Raw genomic sequence first — 21,847 nt, 5'->3', positions numbered from 1 at the left:
CCAGGGGGACCAGGGGTCCCCAGCCTACAGAGGTCCTGAGGACCAGGGGACCCCAGCCTACAGATCAGCCGTGTGTGTGCGCGTGTGCATGCGCAGGGGTGATGAGTGAGCTGCGTAATCTCATGACCCATGTTGCTGACCAGGGGCCAGGCACTTACGGAAGGCAGTGGCAGCACCCATCTGACCTTACTTGCAGGAATTACCGATCCCGATTTGGTAATGAAACCCCATTGTTCTCCCTGGATGATTGGCAGTACCAGAACAAATTAATTAAAATTAAGCCCTACTTAAGCCCCAGGACCAGGGGTCCCCAGCCTACAGAGGTCCTGAGGACCAGGGGACCCCAGCCTACAGAGGTCCTGGGGACCAGGGGGACCGGGGTCCCCAGCCTACAGAGGTCCTGAGGACCAGGGGACTCCAGCCTACAGAGGTCCTGAGGACCAGGGGTCCCCAGCATACAGAGGTCCTTAGGACCAGGGGACCCCAGCCTACAGAGGTCCTTAGGACCAGGGGTCCCCAGCCTACAGATCAGCCGTGTGTGTGTGTGCGCATGTGGACTGTTGTTCTTTGTTCAGAAAAAAAAAAAAAAAAAAAGGGAAATAATGCAATGTTGTAATGCTATTGTTAATGTTTGGGATTGTTATTGTCAATGGAATTGCAGACGGAGATGCAAGCATGTCATTTGCAAACAGCTAAAGGAAAGGAGATGTTACATATAGGCATTATGTTAGTAGCCTGTGTTACAGGGACACCTAGGGGTGACCTGATAATGTTGCATGTAAGACCCGGATGTTGTATGTGGGCGTGCGCGGGAGGAACCGCAGTTTAATAAAAGTCAGTTTTGGGTCGCTCCACGCCAAAAAATCTCACTCCAAACTTTTGGTGAAACTTGGCAGCCCTGCAGATTCACCCAAGATGGCCGCCAGCATAACAACACAACCAGACTCACCTAAGATGGCCGCCAGCCTCACAACACAACCAGACTCAACTAAGATGGTCGCCAGCCTTACAACACAACCAGACTCAACTAAGATGGCCGCCAGCCTAACAACACAACCAGACAAACCTAAGATGGCCGCCAGTCTTACAGCACAGCCAGACTCACCTATGATGGCCGCCAGCCTTACAACACAACCAGACTCACTTAAGATGGCCGCCAGCCTTACAACACAACCAGACTCACTTAAGATGGCCGCCAGCCTTACAACACAACCAGACTCACCTAAGATGGCCGCCAGCCTTACAAACACTCTCCAAGTATATCCAGCTGCGGACATCACGCCTATCACCCGGACGCTTGATGGACCATATTTGGTTGGAGTGGTTGGAGCGCGTCATCATACCGCGCCTGCATATTTGCATATTGCGCCTGCATATTTGCATAGACTACGTCATCGCCTTACGACGGTATGTTTTTTTCAAATCATTTATGCAAGAAATGTTTATACTAAGGATAGTTGATTGTTGAAGTGACTGGATGAAAAGGTAATTTTGTGGCTTATATGCCTTGTTGTGATTTTAATAGATAGCTGGAACTCAGCCATATGTTTAACGTACCATTTTCTAGCATTGACTAATTTTAGATGCACTTGAATTCTACAGGGAAAGGTTTTCATTGCTGACCTTCATGTAACCGCAACGTGGGTCCAGCCCAGGGGCGGACTGGGATCAAAAAACAGCCCTGGCATTTGCGACACAACAGCCCTATTTCCAAACCCAACACGCAACACGGATTGTTAACATATATAAAGCTTGAGATAACCAGACTGACTAGAATCCAATGTAGACATTTGGAACACATAACACACGCAACTGACACACACTACAATCGCTGATGAATTCAGAGTGCCGACAACAATCCACAGTGACTGACTTAACCTGAACTGTGGCATCTATCTTAGCCAAAAGGACCTTGAGGTCCAGTTAAGCCTAATAGCTTACGTTAATATAGACTCGGTGTAGCTAAATGAAGCTGCTCTGACACGGAATACAATAACGTTAGCAAAAAAAAGCTACAGTTACATGAACCATCACATGTATGAGCCTAAACAATACACCAGCCACAGTGCATATTACATTTAGCTTCACCAAAGCAGAAAAAGAGCACTGCACAGCCACAGTGTAATAAATGTGTTTTACCTTCATGTAATTAGCAGACTACTAAGTAGTTTGTTTTTCTCTACAACCCTGTCAACCATTCTCTCCCTCGTCGTCTCCCTCTACCACAAGTTCAATGTTAGTCCTAGTGCTAGTTGAGGAGTGTTGCTGGCACCTGCTTGCTTCGCAAACAGATTTCTTTCTTATATTCTATTCTTCTTCTTCTACTCGAGTTATCTAGCTTTGCGTAGCAACGAGTTGATCATGAGAAAATTCGTTAGGCCCTGCCCTGGGCATACGCGCAGATCTGCACGGACGACCCGGGCCGATATAAAATGTTTTGGGCCGCGGTCTGCTGAAATAAGTTATTTTCAATTAAAATCACCAGAGACAAAATTACAAATATGTTATTCATTTATTTTTTATATAATACATTCTGAGCGGCCCAGAGTCTCGCGGCCCTCCTGGCATTTGCCAGGCTTGCCCGATGGCCAGTCCGCCACTGGTCCAGCCCCACAACTGTGATCCCATGAGCCATTTCCCAGTAAGTCAAATGATTGAGCCGGTATTTGAATAAGATAAACAGCTATGTAGACAACATTGTATCCAGCATTACAATTGGCATGCCCTTCCAAACAGACAAACAGACTGAAGAACTGCTTCTACCACAGGGCCGTCAAGGCCCTGAACACAGCAAAGGCCTAAGTTCTGGACGGATTGTATGGCAGCTAGTGCTGAGGCACAAACATGTACATTTCAAGCCTGCAAACTGTGACACTTTAAATAACGTAAAAAAAATAATTTTGTGCAATATGACAACCCTAGTTGACTATCTGTGCAGTATAGTACAGTGGATTGTGTACATAGCTTTTATTTATGTAAACCAGCTCCTTACCTTCTTGTGATTTTATTCTTTTTCTAAAAGTGTTTTTTTTCCCCCTTTCCTAACACCAGGGGAGCCACCCCTCCTAAATTTCGTTGTTTGGTACCTGTACTGTAGCAATGACAATAAAGTCCATTCATTCATTCATTCATTCATTCATTCATGGGACATCAGCACATTAGCTGTGTTGGTCCTAAATACCTTCTTTTTTTTTAAAAACTTGATTTCATCAAGGTAAATTAAATGGTTTCCTAACACTAAGCCAAAAAAACACTACATGTATGAGAAAGGACTTCATCAAATTATCATGTAATTCATAATCATGCACACCCCAGTTAAGTGTTGGATAAAAATGATAAATGCAGTACATGGTTTTGAACAGGAACATGCTGATCAGAAGGATGCCCTTATCCTTCCACTGTGGGTTCCAGGCCACTTTGTCCTGTGTGTAAGTGTACTATACCCATATATACAGCCCGTTCCAAATTATTATGCAAATTATATTTTTCTCAGATTTTCCTAAATAGTCGATGCAAATGACAATCAGTATAATTTTCAAGTCATCAACCGTTAGAGTATAATTCAAATTTTATTGAACAAACCTCCCAATGATAACAGTATTTTTTTTAAAAATAAAAAACTCAAAATCCACTGTTCCAAATTATTATGCACAACAGAGTTTCAAAACATTTTATAGGTTGTAAAGAACTAAAAATGGTAATTTGATGAATTTACGGTTAGGAGGTCATATTAGGAGGTCATATTTACTGAAATCAAAAGCTATTTCAAACAAAAACGTCTTAACAGGTCAAGTTACATGTTAACATAGGACCCCTTCTTTGATATCACCTTCACAATTCTTGCATCCATTGAACTTGTGAGTTTTTGGACAGTTTCTGCTTGAATTTCTTTGCAGGATGCCAGAATAGCCTCCCAGAGCTGCTGTTTTGATGTGAACTGCCTCCCACCCTCATATATATTTTGCTTGAGGATGCTCCAAAGGTTCTCAATAGGGTTGAGGTCAGGGGAAGATGGGGGCCACACCATGAGTTTCTCTCCTTTTATGCCTATAGCAGCCAATGACACAGAGGTATTCTTTGCAGCATGACATCCTGCATTGTCATGCATGAAGATGATTTTGCTACGGAAGGCACGGTTCTACTTTTTGTACCACGGAAGAAAGTGGTCAGTCAGAAACTCTACATACTTTGCCGAGGTCATTTTCACACCTTCAGGGACCTTAAAAGGGCCTACCAGCTCTTTCCCCATGATTCCGGCCCAAAACATGACTCCGCCACCTCCTTGCTGACGTCGCAGCCTTGTTGGGACATGGTGGCCATCCACCAACCATCCACTACTCCATCCATCTGTGTTACATAAATAAAGGCTATGTACACTATCCACTATACTATACTGTACAGATAAAACACTGTGCTGTACTCTATGCTATGCTATACCTATTCTAACATTTCCTATTTCTCTGCAACCTTATGTACCCTAGGGTTGTCATATTGCACATAGTGTTATTGCACATTCATTTAAAGTGTCGCAGTTTGCAGGCTTGAAATGTACACATTTGTGCCTCAGCACTACACCTGATTTTTCAATCCAGCAGCTGCCATCAATCCGTCCATCCGTTTCCCAGTAAGTCAAATGATTGAGCCGGTATTTGAATAAGATAAACAGCTATGTAGACAACATTGTATCCAGCATTACAATTGGCATGCCCTTCATGGGACATCAGCACATTAGCTGTGTTGGTCCTAAATACTTTTTTTTATTTTTAAACTTGATTTCATCAAGGTAAATTAAATGGTTTCCTAACACTAAGCCAAAAAAACACTACATGTATGAGAAAGGACTTCATCAAATTATCATGTAATTCATAATCATGCACACCCCAGTTAAGTGTTGGATAAAAATGATAAATGCAGTACATGGTTTTGAACAGGAACATGCTGATCAGAAGGATGCCCTTATCCTTCCACTGTGGGTTCCAGGCCACTTTGTCCTGTGTGTAAGTGTACTATACCCATTTATACAGCCCGTTCCAAATTATTATGCAAATGATATTTTTCTCAGATTTTCCTAAATAGTCGATGCAAATGACAATCAGTATAATTTTCAAGTCATCAACCGTTAGAGTATAATTCAAATTGTATTGAACAAACCTCCCAATGATAACAGTATTTTTTTTTTAAATAAAAAAACTCAAAATCCACTGTTCCAAATTATTATGCACAACAGAGTTTCAAAACATTTTATAGGTTGTAAAGAACTACAAATGGTAATTTGATGAATTTAGGGTTAGGAGGTCATATTAGGAGGTCATATTTACTGAAATCAAAAGCTATTTTAAACAAAAACATCTTAACAGGTCAAGTTACATGTTAACATAGGACCCCTTCTTTGATATCACCTTCACAATTCTTGCATCCATTGAACTTGTGAGTTTTTGGACAGTTTCTGCTTGAATTTCTTTGCAAGATGCCAGAATAGCCTCCCAGAGCTGCTGTTTTGATGTGAACTGCCTCCCACCCTCATATATATTTTGCTTGAGGATGCTCCAAAGGTTCTCAATAGGGTTGAGGTCAGGGGAAGATGGGGGCCACACCATGAGTTTCTCTCCTTTTATGCCTATAGCAGCCAATGACACAGAGGTATTCTTTGCAGCATGACATCCTGCATTGTCATGCATGAAGATGATTTTGCTACGGAAGGCACGGTTCTACTTTTTGTACCACGGAAGAAAGTGGTCAGTCAGAAACTCTACATACTTTGCCGAGGTCATTTTCACACCTTCAGGGACCTTAAAAGGGCCTACCAGCTCTCTCCCCATGATTCCGGCCCAAAACATGACTCCGCCACCTCCTTGCTGACGTCGCAGCCTTGTTGGGACATGGTGGCCATCCACCAACCATCCACTACTCCATCCATCTGTGTTACATAAATAAAGGCTATGTACACTATCCACTATACTATACTGTACAGATAAAACACTGTGCTGTACTCTATGCTATGCTATACCTATTCTAACATTTCCTATTTCTCTGCAACCTTATGTACCCTAGGGTTGTCATATTGCACATAGTGTTATTGCACATTCATTTAAAGTGTCGCAGTTTGCAGGCTTGAAATGTACACATTTGTGCCTCAGCACAACACCTGATTTTTCAATCCAGCAGCTGCCATCAATCTGTCCATCCGTTTCCCAGTAAGTCAAATGATTGAGCCGGTATTTGAATAAGATAAACAGCTATGTAGACAACATTGTATCCAGCATTACAATTGGCATGCCCTTCATGGGACATCAGCACATTAGCTGTGTTGGTCCTAAATACCTTCTTTTTTTTTTAAACTTGATTTCATCAAGGTAAATTAAATGGTTTCCTAACACTAAGCCAAAAAAACACTACATGTATGAGAAAGGACTTCATCAAATTATCATGTAATTCATAATCATGCACACCCCAGTTAAGTGTTGGATAAAAATGATAAATGCAGTACATGGTTTTGAACAGGAACATGCTGATCAGAAGGATGCCCTTATCCTTCCACTGTGGGTTCCAGGCCACTTTGTCCTGTGTGTAAGTGTACTATACCCATATATACAGCCCGTTCCAAATTATTATGCAAATGATATTTTTCTCAGATTTTCCTAAATAGTCGATGCAAATGACAATCAGTATAATTTTCAAGTCATCAACCGTTAGAGTATAATTCAAATTGTATTGAACAAACCTCCCAATGATAACAGTATTTTTTTTTTAAATAAAAAACTCAAAATCCACTGTTCCAAATTATTATGCACAACAGAGTTTCAAAACATTTTATAGGTTGTAAAGAACTACAAATGGTAATTTGATGAATTTAGGGTTAGGAGGTCATATTAGGAGGTCATATTTACTGAAATCAAAAGCTATTTCAAACAAAAACATCTTAACAGGTCAAGTTACATGTTAACATAGGACCCCTTCTTTGATATCACCTTCACAATTCTTGCATCCATTGAACTTGTGAGTTTTTGGACAGTTTCTGCTTGAATTTCTTTGCAGGATGCCAGAATAGCCTCCCAGAGCTGCTGTTTTGATGTGAACTGCCTCCCACCCTCATATATATTTTGCTTGAGGATGCTCCAAAGGTTCTCAATAGGGTTGAGGTCAGGGGAAGATGGGGGCCACACCATGAGTTTCTCTCCTTTTATGCCTATAGCAGCCAATGACACAGAGGTATTCTTTGCAGCATGACATCCTGCATTGTCATGCATGAAGATGATTTTGCTACGGAAGGCACGGTTCTACTTTTTGTACCACGGAAGAAAGTGGTCAGTCAGAAACTCTACATACTTTGCCGAGGTCATTTTCACACCTTCAGGGACCTTAAAAGGGCCTACCAGCTCTCTCCCCATGATTCCGGCCCAAAACATGACTCCGCCACCTCCTTGCTGACGTCGCAGCCTTGTTGGGACATGGTGCCATCCACCAACCATCCACTACTCCATCCATCTGTGTTACATAAATAAAGGCTATGTACACTATCCACTATACTATACTGTACAGATAAAACACTGTGCTGTACTCTATGCTATGCTATACCTATTCTAACATTTCCTATTTCTCTGCAACCTTATGTACCCTAAGGTTGTCATATTGCACATAGTGTTATTGCACATTCATTTAAAGTGTCGCAGTTTGCAGGCTTGAAATGTACACATTTGTGCCTCAGCACTACACCTGATTTTTCAATCCAGCAGCTGCCATCAATCCGTCCATCCGTTTCCCAGTAAGTCAAATGATTGAGCCGGTATTTGAATAAGATAAACAGCTATGTAGACAACATTGTATCCAGCATTACAATTGGCATGCCCTTCATGGGACATCAGCACATTAGCTGTGTTGGTCCTAAATACCTTCTTTTTTTTAAAAACTTGATTTCATCAAGGTAAATTAAATGGTTTCCTAACACTAAGCCAAAAAAACACTACATGTATGAGAAAGGACTTCATCAAATTATCATGTAATTCATAATCATGCACACCCCAGTTAAGTGTTGGATAAAAATGATAAATGCAGTACATGGTTTTGAACAGGAACATGCTGATCAGAAGGATGCCCTTATCCTTCCACTGTGGGTTCCAGGCCACTTTGTCCTGTGTGTAAGTGTACTATACCCATATATACAGCCCGTTCCAAATTATTATGCAAATTATATTTTTCTCAGATTTTCCTAAATAGTCGATGCAAATGACAATCAGTATAATTTTCAAGTCATCAACCGTTAGAGTATAATTCAAATTTTATTGAACAAACCTCCCAATGATAACAGTATTTTTTTTTTAAATAAAAAAACTCAAAATCCACTGTTCCAAATTATTATGCACAACAGAGTTTCAAAACATTTTATAGGTTGTAAAGAACTACAAATGGTAATTTGATGAATTTAGGGTTAGGAGGTCATATTAGGAGGTCATATTTACTGAAATCAAAAGCTATTTCAAACAAAAACATCTTAACAGGTCAAGTTACATGTTAACATAGGACCCCTTCTTTGATATCACCTTCACAATTCTTGCATCCATTGAACTTGTGAGTTTTTGGACAGTTTCTGCTTGAATTTCTTTGCAGGATGCCAGAATAGCCTCCCAGAGCTGCTGTTTTGATGTGAACTGCCTCCCACCCTCATATATATTTTGCTTGAGGATGCTCCAAAGGTTCTCAATAGGGTTGAGGTCAGGGGAAGATGGGGGCCACACCATGAGTTTCTCTCCTTTTATGCCTATAGCAGCCAATGACACAGAGGTATTCTTTGCAGCATGACATCCTGCATTGTCATGCATGAAGATGATTTTGCTACGGAAGGCACGGTTCTACTTTTTGTACCACGGAAGAAAGTGGTCAGTCAGAAACTCTACATACTTTGCCGAGGTCATTTTCACACCTTCAGGGACCTTAAAAGGGCCTACCAGCTCTTTCCCCATGATTCCGGCCCAAAACATGACTCCGCCACCTCCTTGCTGACGTCGCAGCCTTGTTGGGACATGGTGGCCATCCACCAACCATCCACTACTCCATCCATCTGTGTTACATAAATAAAGGCTATGTACACTATCCACTATACTATACTGTACAGATAAAACACTGTGCTGTACTCTATGCTATGCTATACCTATTCTAACATTTCCTATTTCTCTGCAACCTTATGTACCCTAGGGTTGTCATATTGCACATAGTGTTATTGCACATTCATTTAAAGTGTCGCAGTTTGCAGGCTTGAAATGTACACATTTGTGCCTCAGCACTACACCTGATTTTTCAATCCAGCAGCTGCCATCAATCCGTCCATCCGTTTCCCAGTAAGTCAAATGATTGAGCCGGTATTTGAATAAGATAAACAGCTATGTAGACAACATTGTATCCAGCATTACAATTGGCATGCCCTTCATGGGACATCAGCACATTAGCTGTGTTGGTCCTAAATACTTTTTTTTATTTTTAAACTTGATTTCATCAAGGTAAATTAAATGGTTTCCTAACACTAAGCCAAAAAAACACTACATGTATGAGAAAGGACTTCATCAAATTATCATGTAATTCATAATCATGCACACCCCAGTTAAGTGTTGGATAAAAATGATAAATGCAGTACATGGTTTTGAACAGGAACATGATGATCAGAAGGATGCCCTTATCCTTCCACTGTGGGTTCCAGGCCACTTTGTCCTGTGTGTAAGTGTACTATACCCATATATACAGCCCGTTCCAAATTATTATGCAAATGATATTTTTCTCAGATTTTCCTAAATAGTCGATGCAAATGACAATCAGTATAATTTTCAAGTCATCAACCGTTAGAGTATAATTCAAATTGTATTGAACAAACCTCCCAATGATAACAGTATTTTTTTTTTAAATAAAAAACTCAAAATCCACTGTTCCAAATTATTATGCACAACAGAGTTTCAAAACATTTTATAGGTTGTAAAGAACTACAAATGGTAATTTGATGAATTTAGGGTTAGGAGGTCATATTAGGAGGTCATATTTACTGAAATCAAAAGCTATTTCAAACAAAAACATCTTAACAGGTCAAGTTACATGTTAACATAGGACCCCTTCTTTGATATCACCTTCACAATTCTTGCATCCATTGAACTTGTGAGTTTTTGGACAGTTTCTGCTTGAATTTCTTTGCAGGATGCCAGAATAGCCTCCCAGAGCTGCTGTTTTGATGTGAACTGCCTCCCACCCTCATATATATTTTGCTTGAGGATGCTCCAAAGGTTCTCAATAGGGTTGAGGTCAGGGGAAGATGGGGGCCACACCATGAGTTTCTCTCCTTTTATGCCTATAGCAGCCAATGACACAGAGGTATTCTTTGCAGCATGACATCCTGCATTGTCATGCATGAAGATGATTTTGCTACGGAAGGCACGGTTCTACTTTTTGTACCACGGAAGAAAGTGGTCAGTCAGAAACTCTACATACTTTGCCGAGGTCATTTTCACACCTTCAGGGACCTTAAAAGGGCCTACCAGCTCTCTCCCCATGATTCCGGCCCAAAACATGACTCCGCCACCTCCTTGCTGACGTCGCAGCCTTGTTGGGACATGGTGGCCATCCACCAACCATCCACTACTCCATCCATCTGTGTTACATAAATAAAGGCTATGTACACTATCCACTATACTATACTGTACAGATAAAACACTGTGCTGTACTCTATGCTATGCTATACCTATTCTAACATTTCCTATTTCTCTGCAACCTTATGTACCCTAGGGTTGTCATATTGCACATAGTGTTATTGCACATTCATTTAAAGTGTCGCAGTTTGCAGGCTTGAAATGTACACATTTGTGCCTCAGCACAACATCTGATTTTTCAATCCAGCAGCTGCCATCAATCTGTCCATCCGTTTCCCAGTAAGTCAAATGATTGAGCCGGTATTTGAATAAGATAAACAGCTATGTAGACAACATTGTATCCAGCATTACAATTGGCATGCCCTTCATGGGACATCAGCACATTAGCTGTGTTGGTCCTAAATACCTTCTTTTTTTTTTAAACTTGATTTCATCAAGGTAAATTAAATGGTTTCCTAACACTAAGCCAAAAAAACACTACATGTATGAGAAAGGACTTCATCAAATTATCATGTAATTCATAATCATGCACACCCCAGTTAAGTGTTGGATAAAAATGATAAATGCAGTACATGGTTTTGAACAGGAACATGCTGATCAGAAGGATGCCCTTATCCTTCCACTGTGGGTTCCAGGCCACTTTGTCCTGTGTGTAAGTGTACTATACCCATATATACAGCCCGTTCCAAATTATTATGCAAATGATATTTTTCTCAGATTTTCCTAAATAGTCGATGCAAATGACAATCAGTATAATTTTCAAGTCATCAACCGTTAGAGTATAATTCAAATTTTATTGAACAAACCTCCCAATGATAACAGTATTTTTAAAAAAAATAAAAAACTCAAAATCCACTGTTCCAAATTATTATGCACAACAGAGTTTCAAAACATTTTATAGGTTGTAAAGAACTACAAATGGTAATTTGATGAATTTAGGGTTAGGAGGTCATATTAGGAGGTCATATTTACTGAAATCAAAAGCTATTTCAAACAAAAACATCTTAACAGGTCAAGTTACATGTTAACATAGGACCCCTTCTTTGATATCACCTTCACAATTCTTGCATCCATTGAACTTGTGAGTTTTTGGACAGTTTCTGCTTGAATTTCTTTGCAGGATGCCAGAATAGCCTCCCAGAGCTGCTGTTTTGATGTGAACTACCTCCCACCCTCATATATATTTTGCTTGAGGATGCTCCAAAGGTTCTCAATAGGGTTGAGGTCAGGGGAAGATGGGGGCCACACCATGAGTTTCTCTCCTTTTATGCCTATAGCAGCCAATGACACAGAGGTATTCTTTGCAGCATGACATCCTGCATTGTCATGCATGAAGATGATTTTGCTACGGAAGGCACGGTTCTACTTTTTGTACCACGGAAGAAAGTGGTCAGTCAGAAACTCTACATACTTTGCCGAGGTCATTTTCACACCTTCAGGGACCTTAAAAGGGCCTACCAGCTCTCTCCCCATGATTCCGGCCCAAAACATGACTCCGCCACCTCCTTGCTGACGTCGCAGCCTTGTTGGGACATGGTGCCATCCACCAACCATCCACTACTCCATCCATCTGTGTTACATAAATAAAGGCTATGTACACTATCCACTATACTATACTGTACAGATAAAACACTGTGCTGTACTCTATGCTATGCTATACCTATTCTAACATTTCCTATTTCTCTGCAACCTTATGTACCCTAAGGTTGTCATATTGCACATAGTGTTATTGCACATTCATTTAAAGTGTCGCAGTTTGCAGGCTTGAAATGTACACATTTGTGCCTCAGCACTACACCTGATTTTTCAATCCAGCAGCTGCCATCAATCCGTCCATCCGTTTCCCAGTAAGTCAAATGATTGAGCCGGTATTTGAATAAGATAAACAGCTATGTAGACAACATTGTATCCAGCATTACAATTGGCATGCCCTTCATGGGACATCAGCACATTAGCTGTGTTGGTCCTAAATACCTTCTTTTTTTTTTAAAACTTGATTTCATCAAGGTAAATTAAATGGTTTCCTAACACTAAGCCAAAAAAACACTACATGTATGAGAAAGGACTTCATCAAATTATCATGTAATTCATAATCATGCACACCCCAGTTAAGTGTTGGATAAAAATGATAAATGCAGTACATGGTTTTGAACAGGAACATGCTGATCAGAAGGATGCCCTTATCCTTCCACTGTGGGTTCCAGGCCACTTTGTCCTGTGTGTAAGTGTACTATACCCATATATACAGCCCGTTCCAAATTATTATGCAAATGATATTTTTCTCAGATTTTCCTAAATAGTCGATGCAAATGACAATCAGTATAATTTTCAAGTCATCAACCGTTAGAGTATAATTCAAATTTTATTGAACAAACCTCCCAATGATAACAGTATTTTTTTTTTAAATAAAAAACTCAAAATCCACTGTTCCAAATTATTATGCACAACAGAGTTTCAAAACATTTTATAGGTTGTAAAGAACTACAAATGGTAATTTGATGAATTTAGGGTTAGGAGGTCATATTAGGAGGTCATATTTACTGAAATCAAAAGCTATTTCAAACAAAAACATCTTAACAGGTCAAGTTACATGTTAACATAGGACCCCTTCTTTGATATCACCTTCACAATTCTTGCATCCATTGAACTTGTGAGTTTTTGGACAGTTTCTGCTTGAATTTCTTTGCAGGATGCCAGAATAGCCTCCCAGAGCTGCTGTTTTTATGTGAACTGCCTCTCACCCTCATATATATTGTGCTTGAGGATGCTCCAAAGGTTCTCAATTGGGTTGAGGTCAGGGGAAGATGGGGGCCACACCATGAGTTTCTCTCCTTTTATGCCTATAGCAGCCAATGACACAGAGGTATTCTTTGCAGCATGACATCCTGCATTGTCATGCATGAAGATGATTTTGCTACGGAAGGCACGGTTCTACCTTTTGTACCACGGAAGAAAGTGGTCAGTCAGAAACTCTACATACTTTGCCGAGGTCATTTTCACACCTTCAGGGACCTTAAACGGGCCTACCAGCTCTCTCCCCATGATCCCGGCCCAAAACATGACTCCGCCACCTCCTTGCTGACGTCGCAGCCTTGTTGGGACATGGTGGCCATCCACCAACCATCCACTACTCCATCCATCTGTGTTACATAAATAAAGGCTATGTACACTATCCACTATACTATACTGTACAGATAAAACACTGTGCTGTACTCTATGCTATGCTATACCTATTCTAACATTTCCTATTTCTCTGCAACCTTATGTACCCTAGGGTTGTCATATTGCACATAGTGTTATTGCACATTCATTTAAAGTGTCGCAGTTTGCAGGCTTGAAATGTACACATTTGTGCCTCAGCACTACACCTGATTTTTCAATCCAGCAGCTGCCATCAATCCGTCCATCCGTTTCCCAGTAAGTCAAATGATTGAGCCGGTATTTGAATAAGATAAACAGCTATGTAGACAACATTGTATCCAGCATTACAATTGGCATGCCCTTCATGGGACATCAGCACATTAGCTGTGTTGGTCCTAAATACCTTCTTTTTTTTTTTAAACTTGATTTCATCAAGGTAAATTAAATGGTTTCCTAACACTAAGCCAAAAAAACACTACATGTATGAGAAAGGACTTCATCAAATTATCATGTAATTCATAATCATGCACACCCCAGTTAAGTGTTGGATAAAAATGATAAATGCAGTACATGGTTTTGAACAGGAACATGCTGATCAGAAGGATGCCCTTATCCTTCCACTGTGGGTTCCAGGCCACTTTGTCCTGTGTGTAAGTGTACTATACCCATATATACAGCCCGTTCCAAATTATTATGCAAATGATATTTTTCTCAGATTTTCCTAAATAGTCGATGCAAATGACAATCAGTATAATTTTCAAGTCATCAACCGTTAGAGTATAATTCAAATTTTATTGAACAAACCTCCCAATGATAACAGTATTTTTTTTTTAAATAAAAAAACTCAAAATCCACTGTTCCAAATTATTATGCACAACAGAGTTTCAAAACATTTTATAGGTTGTAAAGAACTACAAATGGTAATTTGATGAATTTAGGGTTAGGAGGTCATATTAGGAGGTCATATTTACTGAAATCAAAAGCTATTTCAAACAAAAACATCTTAACAGGTCAAGTTACATGTTAACATAGGACCCCTTCTTTGATATCACCTTCACAATTCTTGCATCCATTGAACTTGTGAGTTTTTGGACAGTTTCTGCTTGAATTTCTTTGCAGGATGCCAGAATAGCCTCCCAGAGCTGCTGTTTTGATGTGAACTGCCTCCCACCCTCATATATATTTTGCTTGAGGATGCTCCAAAGGTTCTCAATAGGGTTGAGGTCAGGGGAAGATGGGGGCCACACCATGAGTTTCTCTCCTTTTATGCCTATAGCAGCCAATGACACAGAGGTATTCTTTGCAGCATGACATCCTGCATTGTCATGCATGAAGATGATTTTGCTACGGAAGGCACGGTTCTACTTTTTGTACCACGGAAGAAAGTGGTCAGTCAGAAACTCTACATACTTTGCCGAGGTCATTTTCACACCTTCAGGGACCTTAAAAGGGCCTACCAGCTCTCTCCCCATGATTCCGGCCCAAAACATGACTCCGCCACCTCCTTGCTGACGTCGCAGCCTTTTTGGGACATGGTGGCCATCCACCAACCATCCACTACTCCATCCATCTGTGTTACATAAATAAAGGCTATGTACACTATCCACTATACTATACTGTACAGATAAAACACTGTGCTGTACTCTATGCTATGCTATACCTATTCTAACATTTCCTATTTCTCTGCAACCTTATGTACCCTAGGGTTGTCATATTGCACATAGTGTTATTGCACATTCATTTAAAGTGTCGCAGTTTGCAGGCTTGAAATGTACACATTTGTGCCTCAGCACAACACCTGATTTTTCAATCCAGCAGCTGCCATCAATCTGTCCATCCGTTTCCCAGTAAGTCAAATGATTGAGCCGGTATTTGAATAAGATAAACAGCTATGTAGACAACATTGTATCCAGCATTACAATTGGCATGCCCTTCATGGGACATCAGCACATTAGCTGTGTTGGTCCTAAATACCTTCTTTTTTTTTTAAACTTGATTTCATCAAGGTAAATTAAATGGTTTCCTAACACTAAGCCAAAAAAACACTACATGTATGAGAAAGGACTTCATCAAATTATCATGTAATTCATAATCATGCACACCCCAGTTAAGTGTTGGATAAAAATGATAAATGCAGTACATGGTTTTGAACAGGAACATGCTGATCAGAAGGATGCCCTTATCCTTCCACTGTGGGTTCCAGGCCACTTTGTCCTGTGTGTAAGTGTACTATACCCATATATACAGCCCGTTCCAAATTATTATGCAAATGATATTTTTCTCAGATTTTCCTAAATAGTCGATGCAAATGACAATCAGTATAATTTTCAAGTCATCAACCGTTAGAGTATAATTCAAATTTTATTGAACAAACCTCCCAATGATAACAGTATTTTTTTTTTAAATAAAAAACTCAAAATCCACTGTTCCAAATTATTATGCACAACAGAGTTTCAAAACATTTTATAGGTTGTAAAGAACTACAAATGGTAATTTGATGAATTTAGGGTTAGGAGGTCATATTAGGAGGTCATATTTACTGAAATCAAAAGCTATTTCAAACAAAAACATCTTAACAGGTCAAGTTACATGTTAACATAGGACCCCTTCTTTGATATCACCTTCACAATTCTTGCATCCATTGAACTTGTGAGTTTTTGGACAGTTTCTGCTTGAATTTCTTTGCAGGATGCCAGAATAGCCTCCCAGAGCTGCTGTTTTTATGTGAACTGCCTCTCACCCTCATATATATTTTGCTTGAGGATGCTCCAAAGGTTCTCAATTGGGTTGAGGTCAGGGGAAGATGGGGGCCACACCATGAGTTTCTCTCCTTTTATGCCTATAGCAGCCAATGACACAGAGGTATTCTTTGCAGCATGACATCCTGCATTGTCATGCATGAAGATGATTTTGCTACGGAAGGCACGGTTCTACCTTTTGTACCACGGAAGAAAGTGGTCAGTCAGAAACTCTACATACTTTGCCGAGGTCATTTTCACACCTTCAGGGACCTTAAACGGGCCTACCAGCTCTCTCCCCATGATCCCGGCCCAAAACATGACTCCGCCACCTCCTTGCTGACGTCGCAGCCTTGTTGGGACATGGTGGCCATCCACCAACCATCCACTACTCCATCCATCTGTGTTACATAAATAAAGGCTATGTACACTATCCACTATACTATACTGTACAGATAAAACACTGTGCTGTACTCTATGCTATGCTATACCTATTCTAACATTTCCTATTTCTCTGCAACCTTATGTACCCTAGGGTTGTCATATTGCACATAGTGTTATTGCACATTCATTTAAAGTGTCGCAGTTTGCAGGCTTGAAATGTACACATTTGTGCCTCAGCACTACACCTGATTTTTCAATCCAGCAGCTGCCATCAATCCGTCCATCCGTTTCCCAGTAAGTCAAATGATTGAGCCGGTATTTGAATAAGATAAACAGCTATGTAGACAACATTGTATCCAGCATTACAATTGGCATGCCCTTCATGGGACATCAGCACATTAGCTGTGTTGGTCCTAAATACCTTCTTTTTTTTTTTAAACTTGATTTCATCAAGGTAAATTAAATGGTTTCCTAACACTAAGCCAAAAAAACACTACATGTATGAGAAAGGACTTCATCAAATGATCATGTAATTCATAATCATGCACACCCCAGTTAAGTGTTGGATAAAAATGATAAATGCAGTACATGGTTTTGAACAGGAACATGCTGATCAGAAGGATGCCCTTATCCTTCCACTGTGGGTTCCAGGCCACTTTGTCCTGTGTGTAAGTGTACTATACCCATATATACAGCCCGTTCCAAATTATTATGCAAATGATATTTTTCTCAGATTTTCCTAAATAGTCGATGCAAATGACAATCAGTATAATTTTCAAGTCATCAACCGTTAGAGTATAATTCAAATTTTATTGAACAAACCTCCCAATGATAACAGTATTTTTTTTTTAAATAAAAAAACTCAAAATCCACTGTTCCAAATTATTATGCACAACAGAGTTTCAAAACATTTTATAGGTTGTAAAGAACTACAAATGGTAATTTGATGAATTTAGGGTTAGGAGGTCATATTAGGAGGTCATATTTACTGAAATCAAAAGCTATTTCAAACAAAAACATCTTAACAGGTCAAGTTACATGTTAACATAGGACCCCTTCTTTGATATCACCTTCACAATTCTTGCATCCATTGAACTTGTGAGTTTTTGGACAGTTTCTGCTTGAATTTCTTTGCAGGATGCCAGAATAGCCTCCCAGAGCTGCTGTTTTGATGTGAACTGCCTCCCACCCTCATATATATTTTGCTTGAGGATGCTCCAAAGGTTCTCAATAGGGTTGAGGTCAGGGGAAGATGGGGGCCACACCATGAGTTTCTCTCCTTTTATGCCTATAGCAGCCAATGACACAGAGGTATTCTTTGCAGCATGACATCCTGCATTGTCATGCATGAAGATGATTTTGCTACGGAAGGCACGGTTCTACTTTTTGTACCACGGAAGAAAGTGGTCAGTCAGAAACTCTACATACTTTGCCGAGGTCATTTTCACACCTTCAGGGACCTTAAAAGGGCCTACCAGCTCTCTCCCCATGATTCCGGCCCAAAACATGACTCCGCCACCTCCTTGCTGACGTCGCAGCCTTTTTGGGACATGGTGGCCATCCACCAACCATCCACTACTCCATCCATCTGTGTTACATAAATAAAGGCTATGTACACTATCCACTATACTATACTGTACAGATAAAACACTGTGCTGTACTCTATGCTATGCTATACCTATTCTAACATTTCCTATTTCTCTGCAACCTTATGTACCCTAGGGTTGTCATATTGCACATAGTGTTATTGCACATTCATTTAAAGTGTCGCAGTTTGCAGGCTTGAAATGTACACATTTGTGCCTCAGCACAACACCTGATTTTTCAATCCAGCAGCTGCCATCAATCTGTCCATCCGTTTCCCAGTAAGTCAAATGATTGAGCCGGTATTTGAATAAGATAAACAGCTATGTAGACAACATTGTATCCAGCATTACAATTGGCATGCCCTTCATGGGACATCAGCACATTAGCTGTGTTGGTCCTAAATACCTTCTTTTTTTTTTAAACTTGATTTCATCAAGGTAAATTAAATGGTTTCCTAACACTAAGCCAAAAAAACACTACATGTATGAGAAAGGACTTCATCAAATTATCATGTAATTCATAATCATGCACACCCCAGTTAAGTGTTGGATAAAAATGATAAATGCAGTACATGGTTTTGAACAGGAACATGCTGATCAGAAGGATGCCCTTATCCTTCCACTGTGGGTTCCAGGCCACTTTGTCCTGTGTGTAAGTGTACTATACCCATATATACAGCCCGTTCCAAATTATTATGCAAATGATATTTTTCTCAGATTTTCCTAAATAGTCGATGCAAATGACAATCAGTATAATTTTCAAGTCATCAACCGTTAGAGTATAATTCAAATTTTATTGAACAAACCTCCCAATGATAACAGTATTTTTAAAAAAAATAAAAAACTCAAAATCCACTGTTCCAAATTATTATGCACAACAGAGTTTCAAAACATTTTATAGGTTGTAAAGAACTACAAATGGTAATTTGATGAATTTAGGGTTAGGAGGTCATATTAGGAGGTCATATTTACTGAAATCAAAAGCTATTTCAAACAAAAACATCTTAACAGGTCAAGTTACATGTTAACATAGGACCCCTTCTTTGATATCACCTTCACAATTCTTGCATCCATTGAACTTGTGAGTTTTTGGACAGTTTCTGCTTGAATTTCTTTGCAGGATGCCAGAATAGCCTCCCAGAGCTGCTGTTTTGATGTGAACTACCTCCCACCCTCATATATATTTTGCTTGAGGATGCTCCAAAGGTTCTCAATAGGGTTGAGGTCAGGGGAAGATGGGGGCCACACCATGAGTTTCTCTCCTTTTATGCCTATAGCAGCCAATGACACAGAGGTATTCTTTGCAGCATGACATCCTGCATTGTCATGCATGAAGATGATTTTGCTACGGAAGGCACGGTTCTACTTTTTGTACCACGGAAGAAAGTGGTCAGTCAGAAACTCTACATACTTTGCCGAGGTCATTTTCACACCTTCAGGGACCTTAAAAGGGCCTACCAGCTCTCTCCCCATGATTCCGGCCCAAAACATGACTCCGCCACCTCCTTGCTGACGTCGCAGCCTTGTTGGGACATGGTGCCATCCACCAACCATCCACTACTCCATCCATCTGTGTTACATAAATAAAGGCTATGTACACTATCCACTATACTATACTGTACAGATAAAACACTGTGCTGTACTCTATGCTATGCTATACCTATTCTAACATTTCCTATTTCTCTGCAACCTTATGTACCCTAAGGTTGTCATATTGCACATAGTGTTATTGCACATTCATTTAAAGTGTCGCAGTTTGCAGGCTTGAAATGTACACATTTGTGCCTCAGCACTACACCTGATTTTTCAATCCAGCAGCTGCCATCAATCCGTCCATCCGTTTCCCAGTAAGTCAAATGATTGAGCCGGTATTTGAATAAGATAAACAGCTATGTAGACAACATTGTATCCAGCATTACAATTGGCATGCCCTTCATGGGACATCAGCACATTAGCTGTGTTGGTCCTAAATACCTTCTTTTTTTTTTTAAACTTGATTTCATCAAGGTAAATTAAATGGTTTCCTAACACTAAGCCAAAAAAACACTACATGTATGAGAAAGGACTTCATCAAATTATCATGTAATTCATAATCATGCACACCCCAGTTAAGTGTTGGATAAAAATGATAAATGCAGTACATGGTTTTGAACAGGAACATGCTGATCAGAAGGATGCCCTTATCCTTCCACTGTGGGTTCCAGGCCACTTTGTCCTGTGTGTAAGTGTACTATACCCATATATACAGCCCGTTCCAAATTATTATGCAAATGATATTTTTCTCAGATTTTCCTAAATAGTCGATGCAAATGACAATCAGTATAATTTTCAAGTCATCAACCGTTAGAGTATAATTCAAATTTTATTGAACAAACCTCCCAATGATAACAGTATTTTTTTTTTAAATAAAAAACTCAAAATCCACTGTTCCAAATTATTATGCACAACAGAGTTTCAAAACATTTTATAGGTTGTAAAGAACTACAAATGGTAATTTGATGAATTTAGGGTTAGGAGGTCATATTAGGAGGTCATATTTACTGAAATCAAAAGCTATTTCAAACAAAAACATCTTAACAGGTCAAGTTACATGTTAACATAGGACCCCTTCTTTGATATCACCTTCACAATTCTTGCATCCATTGAACTTGTGAGTTTTTGGACAGTTTCTGCTTGAATTTCTTTGCAGGATGCCAGAATAGCCTCCCAGAGCTGCTGTTTTTATGTGAACTGCCTCTCACCCTCATATATATTTTGCTTGAGGATGCTCCAAAGGTTCTCAATTGGGTTGAGGTCAGGGGAAGATGGGGGCCACACCATGAGTTTCTCTCCTTTTATGCCTATAGCAGCCAATGACACAGAGGTATTCTTTGCAGCATGACATCCTGCATTGTCATGCATGAAGATGATTTTGCTACGGAAGGCACGGTTCTACCTTTTGTACCACGGAAGAAAGTGGTCAGTCAGAAACTCTACATACTTTGCCGAGGTCATTTTCACACCTTCAGGGACCTTAAACGGGCCTACCAGCTCTCTCCCCATGATCCCGGCCCAAAACATGACTCCGCCACCTCCTTGCTGACGTCGCAGCCTTGTTGGGACATGGTGGCCATCCACCAACCATCCACTACTCCATCCATCTGTGTTACATAAATAAAGGCTATGTACACTATCCACTATACTATACTGTACAGATAAAACACTGTGCTGTACTCTATGCTATGCTATACCTATTCTAACATTTCCTATTTCTCTGCAACCTTATGTACCCTAGGGTTGTCATATTGCACATAGTGTTATTGCACATTCATTTAAAGTGTCGCAGTTTGCAGGCTTGAAATGTACACATTTGTGCCTCAGCACTACACCTGATTTT

General features: G+C 40.0%; 1 protein-coding gene across 1 annotated transcript in view; it reads right to left on the bottom strand.

Annotated features, from left to right (window-relative positions):
• LOC308163780 (tudor domain-containing protein 5-like) overlaps positions 1-21,847 on the bottom strand; it is a gene marked incomplete at both ends in the record, with an annotated part of 77,905 nt that overhangs the window by 271 nt on the left and 55,787 nt on the right. The window lies entirely within an intron of this gene.

This window comes from Nansenia antarctica, assembly GCF_963989245.1.
Source record: "Nansenia antarctica genome assembly, chromosome: 8".
NCBI classification, from domain to species: Eukaryota; Metazoa; Chordata; class Actinopteri; order Argentiniformes; family Microstomatidae; genus Nansenia; species Nansenia antarctica.
The sequence above is the reverse complement of the archived record's forward strand: the minus strand, read 5'-3'. Positions and strand labels throughout refer to the sequence as shown.